This window comes from Eleutherodactylus coqui, chromosome 3 (assembly GCF_035609145.1).
Source record: "Eleutherodactylus coqui strain aEleCoq1 chromosome 3, aEleCoq1.hap1, whole genome shotgun sequence".
NCBI classification, from domain to species: Eukaryota; Metazoa; Chordata; class Amphibia; order Anura; family Eleutherodactylidae; genus Eleutherodactylus; species Eleutherodactylus coqui.
Window position 1 is genome coordinate 36,372,800 of NC_089839.1, and position 20,321 is coordinate 36,393,120.

The window sequence follows — 20,321 nt, forward strand, 5'->3', positions numbered from 1 at the left end:
TTGGCCCTCCCATGGTGCCATGTTGATTATTTCTTCTTCTGATTATTGTAGTTGTTCTGTTTCTATATATTATTTGAGACTGGGCCCCTGAGTGCTGGTAAGGACAACCCGCCAAATTTTCCCCATCACCCTGGTAACCAGGGTATGGTATATAAGAGAGGGTGGTGCCTGCCCCCTGGCGGAAAGTAAGTGATAGTGAAACAAAAAGTAGTCTGGTGTGAGGCTGAGAGTAAGAGGACCGGGGATGTCCATAGATTGTCCCCCCAGGACTCAGGGAGAAAGCAAGCTGTGTTGACTAAATCAGTTAATTGCAAGATGGATGCAAGCTGCATTCATTCCGCGTTGGTGAGGCCATGACTTAGAGCCGGAATGAGAAGCGGTTAGTACCAACAGGAGACAGAACAGTGACTGAGCGCCCAAGCCTGAAGAGCTGGAGCTGGGCTGATGATGTGGATGCAAGGTTTTTCTTGGACAACTCTGACATTCAGATTACAGGTAGGCCTCTGACCTCCCCCCATGGACTACACCATCTACAAGCCAATACCGATCCTGGTGAGCTGGATACTGCCCCGCACCAGCTCTTTCAGAACTTCATAGATATGGGAAGATGGAACAATGCCTCTATGGCACCACCTATGAGAAGGCAATGTCAGACATTTCAAAAACCTGTAATAGTGCTCCCTCTCGCCCAGTAATAGGGGTCCGCCATGCTCCTGCTGCCCCTTCATCCCCAATAATAATGTATTTGCTCCTGCTCCCCATCCCTACCTCAGTAATAGTGATCTTTAATAATGGTCCTATTTGCTGCTACCTTCATGGTTTTTAGAGGCGGCATGGACACGGAAAAATCCATGTCCTAATCTGCTGTCTGAAGGGTGTGCCCAGACGTAGTACAGATTTTGTCGTAGATTTTGGTTCGGATTTCACTCCTTCAAGTTAAATTAAGTTAAAATCAATGGGTTCTCTTCTCTGTGTTTAGCGCGCAAACACAGTCGTTTGAAGGAGCCCTTAGAGTATGTCCACATGGGTTGAATTTTGAGGAAATGTCAGCAGTAATCTGAGGCTGGCACTTTAATTTCTGCTGAGGATGTGCAGTGGCTCTCATAGGGATTAGCCCCTTTGTCATCGTTACCTTCGGCTTTTCTGTGCAGAATTTTTTCAATGACGTAGCCGAAAGTCCATGGAGAGAATTTCCATATCATGTGAAAGAGATTGAGGATACTCCATTCACATACATGGGATGCAGATTGTCATCAGAGTTGACACGGATTTCAGCACGCCGAAACCCGTGTCAAATCTGACGGGCGTAAAAGGATAGTAAGTCTGACCATGGATGAACGGTTCTGTTACAAGTTAGGAGGATCTCCTGAAGATCTCGGATTTACATGCCCAGGACTCCTTATTGTAAAGAACAATCATATATAAAAGATATTTGGGGGCTTTATATTTAGTATATCCTGCCTTGACTCGCCTTGCACACTCTTTAGCGCTCACACTGCGGTGAGGGTTATGGAATTCACAGCCGGCTGTGGCTGGTACTGCATATAGGAAGCTTGTAGCTCTGTCTCATAGCAGCTGCTGCTAACATTGCAAGTGTTGCTCAGCCATGAGAACAAATGGCTTGGAGACACGGAGGACACAGATTGAGGAAACTAAAATATGGCAGCGGCCCTGAAATAGATCACCTGCTAATTCACAAGGCTCTGCTTCAGAATAGTTTTGCATGAGCTCATGCCCCCGTATGTAGGTGCCCTTCTCGGACGGGTGAAGTGCAAGAACCGTGGGTAGTAAGATATTGCATGTTTGATTCCGGTTTGGAAGGGTATCGTTTCTCCATAAGGAGAGCAACTAGAAGTGAATGAGGAGACTTGCATGCTCCTCTGGGAAATATGCAAATAAGGAAGATAGAACAATACCTCTGCAGTGCCACCTATTAGGAGTATAGATGTAGTTCAAGAAGGGTATCGTTGGATGCTGCCTTCCAATAGGTGGTGTTGCAGAGGTATTGTCCCGTCTTCCGTATTTGCATGATTCTGGTCTGTGATACGGACTAGAATAGGGTCAGGAATGCTATCTTTTCTCCTTAGGGAGAGCACCTAGAAGGTGGGTGAGTGAGAAGACTTATAAGGCCATTCATGCTCCTCTGGGTAATATGCAAATAAGGAAGATGGAACAGTACTTCTGCAGTGCCACTTATTGGAAGGCAGCATTCCCGCAAGTCAATGTTAGACTCTTTATACAAGCCTTGCAACAATTACTGAATTGCAGACTAGAATAGGACATGCTGTGATTTTTCCGGTGGACCGTGTGAAAAAAAGGCCCATGTATATAGCCTAATTGTCATTGCATAATTGCTGCGTGTTCTCGCTTGGCACAACCGCAAACAGGGTCCTGTCAGCCCAGCCTTAGTATGCACAATTAGTCTAAGACATTATACCTGCTCTGATTTAATAGCGCTGCCCCACGTGAGCAGCAGTAGTCAACGAAAGCATGTGTAGTGTCTTATAGTAATTAATGATGCATACTAATATGCATCAGGCAGTCAAAGAAGCAGTGCGGCCATCTTTGTTTCTCCAGGATCAGAGGGTCGCTTTAACCATGGCCTCAGTTACAAAGAACTCCCAAAAACTTTGGTTGATTTCATAAATGCACATCTACACTAAACTGCCATTTGAATAGAGACCCTGGATCTTTCTCGATGGAAGCTTCTCTTTGTGGAAATTAGAGCTTACCTCCTAACGTTTTAGCGGTGAAAGGACAGCAAATTTTTATGACAGGCCACACCCCTCCATATCCTGTAATACTGCCCTTCGGTGACTGCTTCACACAAAAATAGGACTTCCAATGTGCCACAGTTAGCGGCCACCATAGTAATAGTGCCCCCGATAATAGTGCTCCCATTAGCGGCCCCATGAGTAATAGAGACCCCATGTTAGCACCCCCAGTAGTAATAGTGCCACCCTGTTAGCCGCCCCAAGAGTAAAAATATCCCCCGTTAGCTTATCCAGTAGTAATAGTGCCCCAGTAGTAATAGTGATCTCTGTTAGCGGCCCCAGAAGTATTAGTGACCCCAGTCACCTCACCTTCTCCGTTGCCTCTCTGTTCGACTCACTGTCCCTCCAGATCCTACTGACCTCCCCTCACCTCAGTCCCGACAGCCAGTAAACTTTCGGCGTCATGGTGCTCAGCATGTGAGGAGTACGAGCAGTGACGCTGCAGCCTCTCATTGGCTGCAACATTCACCTGATTTTCTGTGACATCATCTGTCACAACAAACACTGGGACCACAGCGGGACTGCAGCTCTGGATCCTGGTGGTGCTGGAAGGGTAAGTATAGCTCTATTTATTATTTTAATACAAGCAAGCCTATTGAAGTGGTGTTGTCTTCTGTAACCGGACAATCCTTTTAACCCTTGATCACCCGGGTGCTGAATAAACATAAGTTACTGCCTGGCTCCTTGGACTCTCTTCATCTGGACGACACTGCACTACACCAAAACAACACACCAGGGAGCAGAGGACGGCCTTTACCATCAACCCCCCCCCCCCCCCCCCCCCCCCCCACACACACACACACACACATTTCTGTTACGGCACTCTGCCCCCCGAGCGCCAGTTGGGGTGCCCTGCTCTCCCGCACCCCCGCTGTCCCTGCCTACTTGCCTCGGCCCTGGCTAACCCCAGGCGGACAACTGGACGGCGGTCCCTGCCCTGGCTAGGGACCTGGCGACTGACAAGCAGGAACCTACCTAATGGGGGGAACAGAGTGCCGACAGAGGAGGCAGATGAATCAGACCAACAAAACTGACAAGGCTGGAGATGGAACTCGCAGGCCAACTGGCAGGGTGCTGGCTAGCAACTAGTGCTGACTGGGCCAGACTAGATTAGAGGCAAACAGAACCAACAAAAACAGACTGAGTAACAGGGGACCAGAGGGAGCTGACCGACAACTAGGGACTGACTGAGGAGAACCGCAGACAGACTGGCTAGGTGCATGCAGAACCAATAACTGGCAATGAGCTCAGTTCACTGCCAGTCTTTTAACCACAAGGTTCCGCCCAGGGGCGGAGAGTGGGAGGAGGCAACTCCACCCACTGCTGTATAAGAAGCACAGAGGAGTGCGGGCGGCACCCTACGGGCGGGCACGCCCACGCCGCCGCCCACTGGCCAACCCAAGCTGCTGGGATGACCTCGACACAGGGCTCCAGGCTGCTGGAGCCGACGCCGGAGCGACGCGCGCCGACCGCGGGACCCCATGCCGCACTGTATGGTAACATTACCCCCCCTCTGACGGGGGACCTACGGGCCCCCGGAAACTCGACCAGGCTTATCCAGGCAAAGGCTGTGAAAACGCTGTACCAACCCGAGAATGTGACCCTCCTGAGCGGACACCATGGACTGATCCTCAGGTCCATGACTTCGGTAGTCTGTGGCTGCCCCATTTCCTTCAGGGCCAACCGTTGACATATCGTCATGTTTCAGGTCGTCTTCCGAGTCAATGTCCAACCATTCGCCACTGTCTTTTGACCCATCCTCGCTACCAATGACGCTGCCTTCAAAATCTGAGGCATCTCTAACTTTAAAATCACTGTCATCTGAGCTATCATACTCCAAAAAACTCTTCCGGGCCCCCAAAAATTGTACGGTTTCTGGACCCCGGCAAGAATCCAGGACCTCCTGGGCCTTGTGTTCAACTTCATCACAGACCAGGGTGGGCGGCGGGGGACCGGAGGTGGGCATCACCGAAGAGACAACAGGTTTCGACAAAGACTTATGGCACCCCGTGCGACCCCTCCTTTTGCGATTTCCAGAGGACCGGTACCCCTTCTGTTCGACTGAGCAGGGGGGAGGGGGAGCACGATGGCTATGGCAGGACGGCCCCCACTGGGTTAGCTCCCCAGTGGCCCAATCGAATTGGGGGTTGTGCAACGCCAGCCACGGCATCCCTAGTACCATGTCTACCGACATTCTCTCCATCACCAGGAATGATAGACCTTCCGAATGGCGACCCCCCACCATGAGTTGTAACACTGGGGTCCTCCATCGAACCAAGCCCGAAGCAAGAGGAGTAGCATCAATGGTAGCAAAACGAATTGGCATCTTCAGCGCCACAAATTCAGCCCTCAGGGGCTCAACGAGACGCATGCTTATCAGGTTAGCAGCTGCTCCGGAATCAATAAACGCCTGCCCTAGGCGGGAGAAGTTCCGGAATCTAACCTGGCAGGGTATCAGAAGTCTAGGACGTACCTGAGGTCCTAGGCGACCCTCCCTGCAGTCGCCTAGGACTGGAAGTCTTTCTGCCGATTCAGACTGTGGACGCTGAGGCCTCCAGGGGCAAGTTATCACCCGATGTCCAGCTTTCCCGCAGTAGAGACAGAGATTATGTAATAACCGAATCCGGCGTCGCTCCTTGGGGTCCAGCGGGTCCAGTTCCATAGGTTCGGGAACAGAGACTGGTACGGACGGAGAGGGAACAGGACAAATGACCTCCCTGACTCTATGGGTCAGTCTATCTTGCTTCCCAGCCCTGAGCCTCCTATCTGCCTTCACTGCTAACTCCATAGCCTCCTTTAAGGACCCGGGAACGGGATGGGAGATCAACAGTTCTTTGACCGCGTCTGAGAGACCTTGCATAAAAACGTCTTTCAGGGCACTATCGTTCCATGCAGTATCACCCGCATAGCGTCTGAAATTGGAGCAATAATCCTCCACACAAAGCGACCCCTGATGCAGCGCCAGCAACCGAGAAACCGCCAACCCCACTCTGTCCGGTTCATCGAAGATGCCCCCAAGTTCCTGAAAAAAGGAGTCCACCGAATGCAGGGAGGGGGAACCCTCGGGAATGGAAAAGGCCCAAGTCTGGGCAGAGCCCCGCAGCAGGGACATTATGAGCCCGACCCTCTGGACCTCCGAGCCGGAAGAGCGGGGACGCATCCGAAAAAACAGGCGACACGCCTGTTGAAAAACAAAAAACTTGTTCCTCTCCCCAGAGAACACCTCGGGAAGAGGGTACTTGGGTTCGGGACTGGTAACGGCATTCTGCTCCTGCGAAAATGCCCACTGCTCCTGGGCCACCATGCGAGCTGACAAATCCCGGATCACCGGCACCAGGTCTTGCAGCTGGTTTGCGAGGGCGCTGATCGCCGCCATGAAAAGAAAAACAGTATTTTAAGGGCCAGTTATTATGTTACGGCACTCTGCCCCCCGAGCGCCAGTTGGGGTGCCCTGCTCTCCCGCACCCCCGCTGTCCCTGCCTACTTGCCTCGGCCCTGGCTAACCCCAGGCGGACAACTGGACGGCGGTCCCTGCCCTGGCTAGGGACCTGGCGACTGACAAGCAGGAACCTACCTAATGGGGGGAACAGAGTGCCGACAGAGGAGGCAGATGAATCAGACCAACAAAACTGACAAGGCTGGAGATGGAACTCGCAGGCCAACTGGCAGGGTGCTGGCTAGCAACTAGTGCTGACTGGGCCAGACTAGATTAGAGGCAAACAGAACCAACAAAAACAGACTGAGTAACAGGGGACCAGAGGGAGCTGACCGACAACTAGGGACTGACTGAGGAGAACCGCAGACAGACTGGCTAGGTGCATGCAGAACCAATAACTGGCAATGAGCTCAGTTCACTGCCAGTCTTTTAACCACAAGGTTCCGCCCAGGGGCGGAGAGTGGGAGGAGGCAACTCCACCCACTGCTGTATAAGAAGCACAGAGGAGTGCGGGCGGCACCCTACGGGTGGGCACGCCCACGCCGCCGCCCACTGGCCAACCCAAGCTGCTGGGATGACCTCGACACAGGGCTCCAGGCTGCTGGAGCCGACGCCGGAGCGACGCGCGCCGACCGCGGGACCCCATGCCGCACTGTATGGTAACAATTTCACTGGTGGAAGAAGACTAGGTGGAAGAAGACTAGCCACCGTGACCCTAACCTCCCACTCTGGCACACTGCACGACCCGTGACCCCCGGAGTTGTGTGACCTGTACAAATGTTGCCGCTGCGTCCTATTGACTACATAGGAGATGTGAAGGGTGTGTTATGTCTTTCATCTTCGATTTATTAGGGAATGCAAAATTGCAAAGTGCTGCAAAATCAGTTCCAGAAGGTCCCTCCAAAACGCATCGCCACTTGATAAACAGTTAAGAACTTGGATCCTCCTCCCAAAGAAGCAGCGAGCGAGAGTGGCTGGTTGTGCAGAGGAAGATGGTGTAACAGTACACATGGGGACTGGGCGCGCCGCCACGGATCAGCAGAAGATACATATGAAGTACACACAACACGTTTCACTCTGTACAAGCGCTTGCTAAATGCTGACTAGTTTACTTAGCACTTTTACAAATGTTTGCCCTTTTCTCTTATGGAACAAATTCTTGCCTGCACAAGGAAATACTTACATGACCTTCAAGAAGAGTGAAAAACTACTTCTATTTTTAGACGGAGTTGATCAGAAACAGGAAACAGCAAAGAAAATAGACGAGACAAACTCACTTCTCCTCCAGCGCAGACCTGGCGATATTCGAGGTTTCCTTACGTCGCTGTAGTAATGCAGAGATTTAAGTAAAATAACAATCTGCTGCTGGGTAAGATACATTGTAGATAGCGGGAAAAACAAACTGTGCTGCCCAAAGTAACCGGACACCTGAGAATCAAAAGTGGTATTTATTGCCATATGTTAACCCTTTGCGATCCAATTTTGGATTCAGGGTTTCCTAGGGGTTTTTCTCTTTCTGCCATTATACAATAGTGCCACCTGCTGGCTAGAGCCAGTACTGCGTTATGGGACATGCTGGAGAGGCCCCTGACAACAGAGCGGCTAGTAATATACTGTAAGAATACCTTACCGGACGTCTTCCGGCATCGGAAGCTGTACAGCCTTCAATCAGAATGTCTTTAGACGTCAGACAGTGGATTGGAAAGGGTTAATATTCACAGAGAATATAATCCATTGGGTTCGTTCACATTTCCGTATTTTGCACACACGGTTCGGTGGCGCAAAAAAAAAATGGAGCATGTTCTATTTTTCTGCATATTTGCACACCAAAGGTCCTCACAGAAGTCAATGGGGCTGTGCAAATGCGCACACAATACACAAGGAGATGCGTGAAACGCAGCATAATTCCGCTATAAAAAGAAAGCAATGTATTAAGGACTTGTTATTTGCATAGCACCAACTTATTCTGCAGCGCATTCAGGTAATTTATTTATTACCCCCCACCATGCTGGGTTCTCATTTTACCAACCTTGGAAGGATAGAATGCTGAGTTGGCTACCTGAACCAAGTGGGGATTGAACCTGCAACCTTCAGGTTGTGAGCAAGAGCTTAGGACTGCATTTCTGCTGCCTTAACACTCTGCGCCACACAAGGACCCAGTATTAGGACTAATTAGCCATTTTAATAGGTGCGTCTTTGTTTGCCGTGCGCAAATGAACATGCATTGCGGGCGCAAAAAGTACAGTAAAATATGCCAAAGCGTGCACACAAAAGCATTGTTCAGTGCACACACAAATGAGCACATGCTTGTGTGAAGGAGCCTTCAGTGGGGCCCTATTGACATCAGATACTCTCCGTGGCATACTTTCTAATAACGTCTGATACTCTTCAGCTGGTATTGCCCTCTATTCACCCTGCAAATGTACGCTACAAAGAAAATCATTAGTGCCCTCACCTGCACTTTACTACCTTACTTTTGATGGGAAATATCAAAGCAGCAAGAGAGAAAGGAGTGAGACATCAAACCTACGTACAAGTGCAATACACCGCAATGTGGTCTTACTAGGGATGTGGGTTTGATGTGAAGGTAAGACTATAGCTGGCCAAAGGCAATGAGTTTTTGCACGTGCCGTCAGAGACAGACATATTTACACAGACTGGCCACTTTATTAGAGACCCTGGCCCTTTCACGATTGGAGCTTAACCTCTATGGAAATTAGACATGTGACCCTGGCATAAAATCATGACAAGATTTCTGAAGATCAGTTTCAGTATGAATCCACATTAGAATGAGAAAATCCAGCGATCTGAGCGACTTGCAATGAGGCCTGGTCATCCCTACAGGCGGCAGTAGTATATCCTGACTGTGGCTAGCTAAGGCTTACCAATATTGCTTTATGTGCCCTAGGAAAAAATATTTCACACTTCGTATAAGATGATTACAATGCCGGCAACACAATATTATTGAGTCTATCATAGATTAATGGGGCAGGAAATCATGGGTTAACACACACAGCTCGTGAATAACAAAATACCCTCCACCCACACCCTGCAGGACCCTGAAGCAGTTTGCAGAAACTCTATTACTAGTGTCCATACGTATCTAAGTTCAATCCCAGTAACAGTTCACTAGTACTTAGTCGAGCCTCCGTGAAATCTGCACTGTCCCAGTGATTAGTGCTCAATTGCTTTCTACACCTTTATGGGTTTGCACACTACTCAGTTTTTAATGAGGCTGGCCTCACTTACGGTAGTTGCATGGAAATACCTGCATTGGCTGGCCCCAATGATCGGGAGGTGAGAGCATTCCTTGACCACAGTTCCTCACAATCAGAGCAGTTATTCAGATGTCCTCTTGGGGGTTGAAGGCTCGGCATAGACTGTTTTTGTTTTGCAGATTGTCTTCCTCTGTAGTAGTCTCTCTGCAGTGCTGGGCAGTTTATCTTCCCCAGTCCTGGGAACACCAATGTTTTCCAAGAGTTCCTGCTACTATTCTCCAGCCTGGTAATGAGTTGCACCTCTACCTGTGCAGCCAATAGTCTCTCCTGCAGAATATCGCACATTTGGGGACACCTGCCCAGCACTCTCAGCTCACCCTCTGCCAACTCCTTCAGCAGCACTTCTCCATATAGTCCATCCCTGCCTTTTATGGGATAGGGATCATTATACTTAGATTACATTCCGGGTCCAAGAAAGGCTAGAAGCATCCCTGTTGTTTCATGAATGGACTATGTGTTAAAAGTAGCTACATTCAAGGGTGTAACAACTACTGTCATTGGGGGTGCGACTTGCAACCAGACCGGAGGGGAAAGGGACCTGCTGGATCGCAAGGTGAGCACTCCTTTGCAACTGGATCTGTAGCCTTGGGACATGGCTGAAGTTGAAAACTAAGGTTGCATAGAGGTATTGACTTTCTGTCCCAGCGCTTCCAGTGGCTGGGACTTGGAATATCACACATTTTGGACAATGCTTTTGGCATGATGATGTCTCTGCATCGGGGTACAGGTAGATGAAAGTGAACTTCTGGTTATTGTCACGGAATGGCCATTATGTGAGATTTTTAAATTTCGATTGGCACAAAGGTGGCATTTTCTGTATATAGGGATTGTATCTGCATTTGGGGGCACAATGGGAGCACTATCTGTTATGGGGGCACTATTACTATATGGGGTTCTATCACTAAATTAGGGCACAGTAGGGGCAATATTACTATGTGGGGTACCATAACTATAATAAGAGCATAATGGGGACACTATTAGTATATGGGTTAGTATCACTACACAAAGGCACAGTGGGGGCACTGTTACTAAATGGGTACTATTACTGTATAGGCACTATTGATTCATGGGGTACTATTGCTAAATGAGAGCACAATGGCAGCACTATTACTATGGGGAGTACTATTACTGTATGGGAGCACTATTATTGAATGGTGGCAAACTGGGGCACTATTACTATATAGCATACTATTACTATATTGTTGATCAAATGGGACGCTATTACTGTATGAGGGCACAGTGCAGTGCTATTAGTATATAGGTTACTATAACTAAATGGGAGCCCAATGGGGGCTCTATTACTATATGAGACAATATTACTGTATGATAGCACAGCGAAAGCATTATTGCTGTAGGGGTGAACACTGAAGGCACTATTACTATATGGGGTACTATCACTAAATCAAGGTATAAATGGGGGCACCGTTACTATGTGGGTACTATCACTAAATGAGGGCACCGTGGGGGCACTATTACTGCATGGAAGCACAAAGGGAGCACTATTACTGTAGAGGGGCACAATGGGGGCATTATTACTATATGGCATACTATTAGTGTATGGAAGCACAAAGGGGACACTATTACTATATGGAGTACTATCACTAAATGAAGGTATAAATAGGGGCACTGTTACTATATGGGTACTATCACTAAATGAGGGCACCATTACTATATGGGGTATTATTACTGCAGGAAAGCACAAAAGGGGCACTATTACTGTAGAAGGGCACAATGAGGGCACTATTATTATATGGCATACTATTAGTGTATGGAAGAACAAAGGGGACACTATTACTGTATTGGGACACAATGTGGGCATTGTTACTGTATGGTGGCACAAAGGAAACGAGTCTGTAGGGACTATGTGTCTCTAGTTATGTCCCTGGCTACAGTATACAACAACCTAAAAATATCAGAAAGATCTCCATCACTGACTGTGAACTCCATTGATTCTACATGATATCCAGGCCATGTACTCCAAGAATGCCCGCACATCCAACTCTCTGTGTCAATCTGGATGTTAGCAATTGCGCGAAAAATGTATCATTTATTCATTTTAGGTCTAAAACCATTTATTTCTGGAGCTTTATAAGTAAAGGCTTTTTTTTCTATTGTTGTAAAAAATGCATAGTCAGTGGTTTCCTGGCTTGGGGAACACATGCGCTGAGGAATTGTCAGTGAGTGCGTGACGTTAACGTAACATTAAGCAATAGGGCGCTGTTCATATTTGAAAAAGTGAAGAAAATGAACAAGCAGATGTATTGCACATAAAATAAAATGCTTTTAATCCAACACTGGCGGATCTGATGCTCTGGATTATTGGAAGGTCATGAAGAATATGGAAAACCTGCTTACAAAGATAGAACGTTTCCGGTATGTTGTCCTAACATAACATGTTACAACCCCTTTGTCCATCACTGTTATCAGATTGGGATGCACAGAAACTTCTCAGAACCTAAATGTGCTCCTCCAACATTTGGATAAGTGTTTTCAGAAGTGGTTTTCGTGGAAAATTAGCCATGAAATTCATTCTACTAAAGTGAATGCAAAGCCAAGAAACAGAAAAACATTAGGACTGCTGCTGAGCAATGGAAGGGAGTGCTCCGGACCGATGAACCAAAACGTTCTCTTGTAGATCTATTGGAACCTTACGCTAGATGGACTATGAAGATGTGCAATAACAAGAGCAGCTGTGCCCAAGGCGGGGGTCTTGGAATGTGCCCTCTACCATTGATTCCAAAAGTTTCAGTATGATAGCTGCTGGATAGATACTAGAGATGAGCGAGCGTACTCGCTGAGGCAAACTACTCGAGCGAGTAGTGCCTTATGCAAGTACCTGCCCACTCGTCTCAAAAGATTCAGGTTCCGGCGGGGGGGGGGGCGGGAACCGGCGGGGAGAGCAGGGAGGAATGAGGGGGAGATCTCTCTCATTCCCCCCCCCCCCCCCCGCACCCCCCTGTTCACTCCTGCAACTCACAGCTCTCCCCTGCCAACACCCGAATCTTTAGAGACGAGCGGGCAGGTACTCGCATAAGGCACTACTCGCTCGAGTAGTTTGCCTTAGCGAGTACGCTCGCTCATCTCTAATAGATACTCATTAATTACCTCCGGTTGTTTACCGTTCCCCACCAGTCTTTAGCATTTTTATTTACACCGAGTGGCCATTGAGGCACCCACCCTGTCATGATTGGAGCTTCCCTGTATGGAAATTAGAGTTGACAAGTTTTCGTGAATCAGCGATCTGAGCAACACCCAACAAAGCCTGGCCATTGGTGCTAGACTAGCCAGGGTCAGGATCCCACCGCCAACCATGTGGGGTTTTCTCATGCAGCGGTAGGACGGGGGTACGGAAAATGGCGTGATCGAGAAAAAACATCCAGCAAATGTGGATGCAAACAACTCATCAACAAAAAGGTCCAGAGGAGAACGTCAAGTATCATTCTGACAAACAGGCGCAGCACAGTCATGCAAATTGGAGCCAAATACAATGCTGGTATTCCGACTAACATGTCACCACGCTAACCCTGGCAAGTGTTAGAGCCCTTGACAACCTGAGTTTCCATTGCCAACCAGCACCTCACACTGCACGCATTAAGGAAAGAGCCAAAAGCCCAATTCGGGACGGCCCTTTCTGGATGAAGGTTGATCACCGGGTACCGAGAACTGACCTGCGTTCAGTCACCTATTTTGCCACATGAAATGTCCTTACCCTGAACGGGACTGGGTTCTAGGTAGCACTCATCAACGAACTGGCTAGATATAACATCACAGTAGCCGGCATCACCAAAGGTCGTCTACTGCATCATGACCAGCGCAAGGTTAATGGCGTCACCATATTACACTCTGGTGGCTCAGACCACACCCAGGGAGTGGAACTGATCCTTCGCCCTTCCATAAATCATTCCACGGTAATGTGGCATCAAATCTCACCGCGTTTGCTGTACGCCAGGTTCATTCATCGTCACGGTCACATGTCCATCATTGTGGCATATGCACCAACTGAAGAACACACAGTTGCAGACAAGAAATGCTTTTTACGACCAGCTTGCTGCCACCGTGCAGTCCGTCCCTCTGCATGATGCACTCATAGTGCTTGGCGACCTGAATGCCAAGCCAGGTCCCTGGACTCCTGGCTACAAAGACATCATTGGACCCTTTGGCGAAGACCCAACCAACGACAATTCACATCGGATACTGTCATTCTGTGCCTCAATGGGCCTCACAGTGGCAGGGTCATAGTGGTACTATAATGCTCTGGCTGATGAAGCTGAGGAGGGTCTGAAGTCTAACCATCTAAGAGCAGCATACAAAGCAGTCGCCAGAATCCGAGGGTCTTCAGGGACCAGCCGGTATACGCCAATCCACAAATCTGATGGTAGCCCTTGTACCAACCATGACGAGACACTCCGATGCTGGCATGAACACTTCTCATCTGCCCTAAACCATCCACTGGCTAATCCGTGCCACGACCACAACGACCTCACATCCATTGCTGTGGCTGACCATTCTGTGCCTAAGGATGCCCTATGTGATTGTTCTCAGCAAGAGAAACGACGTAATCTTGTAGATATGAGACCTTTTAATGGCTAACAAAAATACATGATGTAATAATAGCGAGCTTTCGTACCAACGCAGGGTACTTCTTCCGGCTTAAATGGATTGGATCTGAAGAGGCATGCATATTTATACACACTTATAACATACATACTTATGACAAGGCACAGATATGGATGTGATTGGTTCGCACTTAAAAGGAATTCTGCAAACCAGAAAACAAACTTTTTTTGTCTAGGCACTGATAGCGGAGTGAAAGTTTTATGGTCCCTATATTACTGTTGGAGGGGGGAAAAAGGTCAACAGGCTCGAATTGTTATAAGAGATACACAAACATTTTTAGCTAAATACTGATAAGGGAGTGAAAGTTTATGGTCCCTGAATTACTGTTGATGGGGGTCTTATCTGTGCAATCAAGTCTCACACTTCCCATTCACGCATAAATCCTGGGGAATAGTTTAACCCAGTATTCAGCGTGTCAAAGGTTGTTATCAATTTATATTCCCAAATTCTTCTGTGGTTTTGTGACTTGAAACCACCCTTCAATATCAAAACTCTCATATCTCCTATGTCATGTCCGTGGTTAGAGAAGTGTTCGGCCACAGGTAATTCTCTTCTTCTGTGTTCAATCGTGTGGCGATGAGATCTCATCCTGGCTTTGAGTTTCTGTCCTGTTTCTCCAACATAAAGACCCCCAACAGGACATTTACTGCACAGGATCAGGTACACAACATTGGACGAGGAACATGTGAATGTCTCCGGGATCTTATAGTCCTGCTGTGTGTTGGGGATCCGTATCCTGTCCGCAGTCAGTACATGTGAGCAGGTCTTACAGCTCCTTACATTACAGGGATAAGTTCCTTTTTGTGTGTCAGAGGGTAATGCACTCCTGATTATAAAGTTCCTCAAGTTAGGAGGTTGCCTGTAACACAGAAGCGGAGGGTCCGGGAATATGGTTTTCAGACGGTCATCCTTGTGCAGGGTATGGTGGAGTTTTCTTGCGGTTTTCCTTAGTACCTCTAGTTGCGGATTGTAGGTCACTACTAGAGGCACACGATTGTTTCTTTCCTTCTCCTTGTATTGGAGTAGTTGACTTCTGGGTATCCTGGTGGCTCTGGTGATTTGGTCATCAATTGAGGTGGGATGGTAGCCCTGATTTATAAATGTTCTTTTAAGATGGTACAAATGTTCCTCTCTGTCTGTTGGGTTGGAGCAGATCCAGTTGTATCTGATGGCCTGGCTGTAGACAATGGACTTTTTGATGTGTTTAGGATGGAAACTGTCCCATCTGAGGTATGTGGGCCGATCGATCGGTTTTCGGTACAGGGATGTCTGTATTGAGTTATTTGAAATCTTTATGGTGGTGTCCAAAAAGTTGATTTCTGTATCCGAGTAGTTTAATGTCAGGTTTATGGTGGGGTGGAATGCATTGAATCTTTCATGGAATTTTATTAATTCTTGTTCGGTGTTGGTCCAGATGATCATGATGTCATCCATGTAGCGGAAGTAGGCCAATGGTTTGCTGGGGCAAGAGGCCAGAAAGTCACTCTCCAGTTTTGCCATAAAAAGGTTGGCATATTGCGGTGCCATTTTACTGCCCATGGCAGTCCCTGTGAGTTGCAGGAATTTCTCTTTGCCAAAGGAGAAATAATTGTGTGTGAGAATGAATCTTGTGAGTTGTAGCACTGCATCAGAGGCGACCCCATTGGCAAGGATGGTAAGGACCCCATTGGTAAGGATGCCCTGTCACAGGAAGAGGTCCGCTCTGCTATTCAGAAACTTGGACATGGACATGCCTCCGGCTCAGATGGCATTACACCCGAACTGCTGAAATGTGCAATTGAGCCAATAAGCACTGCTCTACATCAACTATTTCTGCGCTTCTGGCCCTTTGGGAAAGTCTCCGTCGAATGGAAAGAGGGCATCATCCTCGCCCTGTACAAAGGGAAGGGTCCAAAAACTGCATGCTCTAGCTATAGGCTGATAATGCTCCCTTCGGTTCCCGGCAAGGTCTTTGCGCACAGTCTACTCTAAAGAGTACAACCACTCCTGACCTCCAAGCAGAGACTCCAGCAGTCAGGCTTCACGGCAGGCCGCTCCACCGTGGATGCCATACTCGCTCTTAGGCTCCTCTCAGAGATACACAGAGAATTTAACAGACTGCTCCTTGTCGCGTATGTCGATCTCAAGGCGGCGTTCGATTTGGTTGACAGAGAAGCCCTCTGGAAGGCCTTGTGTGGCATCAGTGTCTCTACATCCCTTCTAAACCTACTGCAAGACATGCTTCAGAGCACATCCGCCAAAGTCCGTATCAACAGTTTAACCTCTGCTAGTTTTGAGACCTTGTCTGCTGTTTGACAAGGTTGTGTCTTGGCTCCCGCACTCTTCTGCAGGGCCATGGACTGGATCCTTCAGCGTATTTTGCAATGTAATGGGGTCACTCTTCTAGAGTACCACTTCACCGGCCTGGACTATGCCGATGATGTTGCACTCCTGGATGTCGCATCTAATAACCTGAGACACTCATTGGAACAGTTTGATTCTGAGGCGTCTTGTCTTGGGCTCCACATTCCCTGACAAAAAAAACAAGCTGCAGAATTTAGGAGCCAGCGCAATCCCTCCGGACCTAGACGCAAACAGCCAGAGGGTCGACACTGTTAGTGAGTTTGTGTACCTCGGAAGCATGCAGCACACAGATGGGAGGGCACTTCCGGATATCCTGCAGAGAATAGCACTGGCAGCCTCGGCGATGAGGTCCCTGGATAAACTCTGGTGGAGGCAGAACATAACACCCAGGACTAAGATTCGATTCTACCAGACCTGCATTATGTCAATATTATTGTATGGCTCAGAGACCCGGACCTTGCTGTCGCAAACCACTGAGCGTCAGGAGTCCTTTCACATGCGCTGCCAACGCCAGATTCTCCATGTCCATTGGTCTGACTTCATCAGAAACAGCGAGATACAGGCTTGCATGGGCCTTGAGTCAATCACAGAAACAATAACAAGGAGACGACACACATTTTGGTCATGTTGCACGCTTGTCAGCCCACGGTGCTCTAACGGCAGTAATTCCTAACAAAATCAAGAGCCGACCCCCTGCTGGATAGCGGAGGCCTCCTGGTCATCCGCGGCTCTCGTGGGTGCAACAGATAGGCATCGGTACCTCCTCCGACATCTACACTGAATGGAACAATGCTCTTGGTCGTGGTCATTCTAGATTGGTGCTATGGACCCTCGTTGTCCAAGCAAGATAATTAACTCAGTGTCTTCAATGTAGCATCCATTCTTCTAGGTACACTTGCACACAGTTTTTGAAGGAACTTGGCCAGGGAGGTTCTTCAAAACATCTTGGAGAACTAAGCACAGATCTTCTGTAGATGTCGGCTCGCTACAATCCTTCTATCTCTTCATGTAATCCCAGGCAGACTGGATGTTGAGATCTCTGTGTGTGCCATATTATCACTTCCAAGATTCCTTGTGCTTCTTTACACTGAAGATAGTTCTTAATGACATTGGATCGATGATTGGTATCGTTGTCCTGCTGCAGAATAAATTTGGAGCCAATCAGACGCCTCCCTGATGGTACTGTATGATGGATAAGTATCTGCCTGTACCTGTCAGCACTGAGGACACCATTAATGCTGATCAGATCTCAAACTCCATTTGTTTAATGCAGCCCAAACTTGCAAGGACCATTCACCATACTTCACTGCTGCCTGCAGACACTCATTATTGTACCACTCTCCACCATGCTTCACTGCTGCCTGCAGACACTCATTACTGGACCGCTCTCCACCATGCTTCACTGCTGCCTGTAGACACTCATTATTGTACTGCTCTCCACCATGCTTCACTGCTGCCTGCAGACACTCATTATTGTACTGCTCTCCACCATGCTTCACTGCTGACTGCAGACACTCATTATTGTACTGCTCTCCACCATACTTCACTGCTGCCTGCAGACACTCATTATTGTACTGCTCTCCACCATGCTTCACTGCTGCCTGCAGACACTCAATATTGTACTGCTCTCCACCATGCTTCACTGCTGCCTGCAGACAATCATTATTGTACCACTCTCCACCATGCTTCACTGCTGCCTGCAGACACTTAATTGTTGTACCTCTCTCCACTATGCTTCACTGCTGCCTGCAGACAGTCATTATTGTACTGCTCTCCACCATGCTTCACTGCTGCCTGCAGACACTCATTATTGTACTGCTGTCCACCATGCTTCACTGCTACCTGCAGACACTCATTATTGTACCGCTTTCCATCATGCTTCACTGCTGCCTGCTGACACTCATTATTGTGCCGCTCTCCAGTCCTTCATTAAACAAACTGTCTTCTATTAAAGCCAAATATTTCAGATTTTGACTCATCAGTCCAGAGCACCTGCTGCCATTTTTGTACCCCAATTCCATTGTCTCATGCATAGTTGAGTTGACTGTTTCTTTGTGCTGCTTCAAAAGAGCTTAAACAGCACATCTTGAAACCCCTGGTCTGCTGTGAAATCTTTGCCTGGGGTAGACCTTGCTAATGCAGTATCACTACCTTGTGTCATAGTAACATAGTATGTAAGGCCGAATGAAGACAATGTTCATCTAGTCCAGCCTGTCTATCCTACTGTGTTGATCCAGAGGAAGGCAAAAAACCCCAAGGCCAGAAGCCAATTAGTCCTTTTGGGGGATACTTCCTTCCCGACTCCCTAATGGCAATCAGACTGTTCCCTGGATCAACCCCTAATAGTTCCTACCTGCCTATATACCAGGATTGACACTTAACCTAATATTTATATCCTGTAATATCCTTCTTCTCCAGAAAGACATCAAGTCCCCTTTTAAACTCCTCTATGGATTTTGCCATCACCACTTCCTCCGGTAGAGAGTTCCACAGTCTAACTGCTCTTACAGTAAAGAATCCCCTTCTATGTTGGTGATGAAACCTACTTTCCTCTAATCGTAGCGGATGTCCTCTTGTTACCGTCATGGTCCTGGGTGTAAACAGATCGCGGGAGAGATCCATGTGTTGTCCCCTCATGTACTTATACATGGTTATTTGGTCGCCTCTTAACCTTCTTTTTTCTTGTCGCTGTGCTTAGTCTTGCCATGGTGTATGACCTGTGACATGACTTCTCCGAACAGTGGATGGGTTTACCTGGTTTACCTGTACTGCTTACCTGCTGTAGCTGTTCCAGTTTCTGCCAGTTCTCAGCTGATGGCACTGCTAGACATCTTCCAATTTCAAAGAGAAAGAAGCATGATGTGTTTTTCATCTGCTGCACTAAGTTTCCTTGGCCGATCACTGTGTCTACAGTCTTCAATGTTGCCCGTTTCCTTGTGTTTCTCAAAAGAACTTTAACAGAGCATCTTGAAACCCCAGTCTACTTTGAAATATTTGCCTGGGAGAGACCTTACTAATGCAGTATTACTACCTTATATCTTGTTGCTGTGCTCATTCTTGCCATGGTGTTATTACCTGTGGTATGAAACTGTCTTCCACAACCTCGCCTTTATAGCAGGGTTTGGCTGTTCCTCAAATTTTAGCCTCCTACACAGCTGTTTCTGTTTCAGTTAATTACTCTGTTTCAACCTACATATGAAAATGACAATCATTATCACCTCTTTGGTATAACTGGTTCATCATATACATAACTACCGTGTTTCCCCAAAAATAAGACACTGTCTTATATTTTTTTTTGCCCCCAAAAGGTCGCAATGTCTTCTTTTCAGGGGAGGCCTTTTATTTACCTGGTCCGCGGCATCCTGATTCCTCCCGATGGTGTCCGGCCGTGGCGCGGCGTCCTCCTGGTCTCACAGATGCCTTCTACTGGCGACGGGGCTTTGAATACCCCGCCTCCAGCAAAGCGAGCGCTGTGATTGGCTAATCGAGCGCTGGCAGCCAATCAGAGCCGGCTCTCGATGAGCCAATCACAGCCATTCAGTGATGTCATTCACTGAATGGCTGTGATTGGCACATCGGCCGCCGGCTGTGATTGGCTGCTGGCACTCAATTTGCCAATCTCAGCACTTGCTTTGCTGGAGGCGGGGTATTCAAAGCCCCGTCACCAGCAGAAGGCAGCTGTAAGACGGAGGAGGACACCGCCGCTGCCGACACAGCCACTGCCGCCGGGACACAGCCACTACCGACGACGCCGGGGCATCGCCGCTGCCGACGCCGCCGACACTGCTGGGACGCCGACACGCCGCCACTGCGACACCGCTGACCATGTGAGGTTTTTTTTGAAGTGGGGCACTCAAGATGGGTCCTATTTTC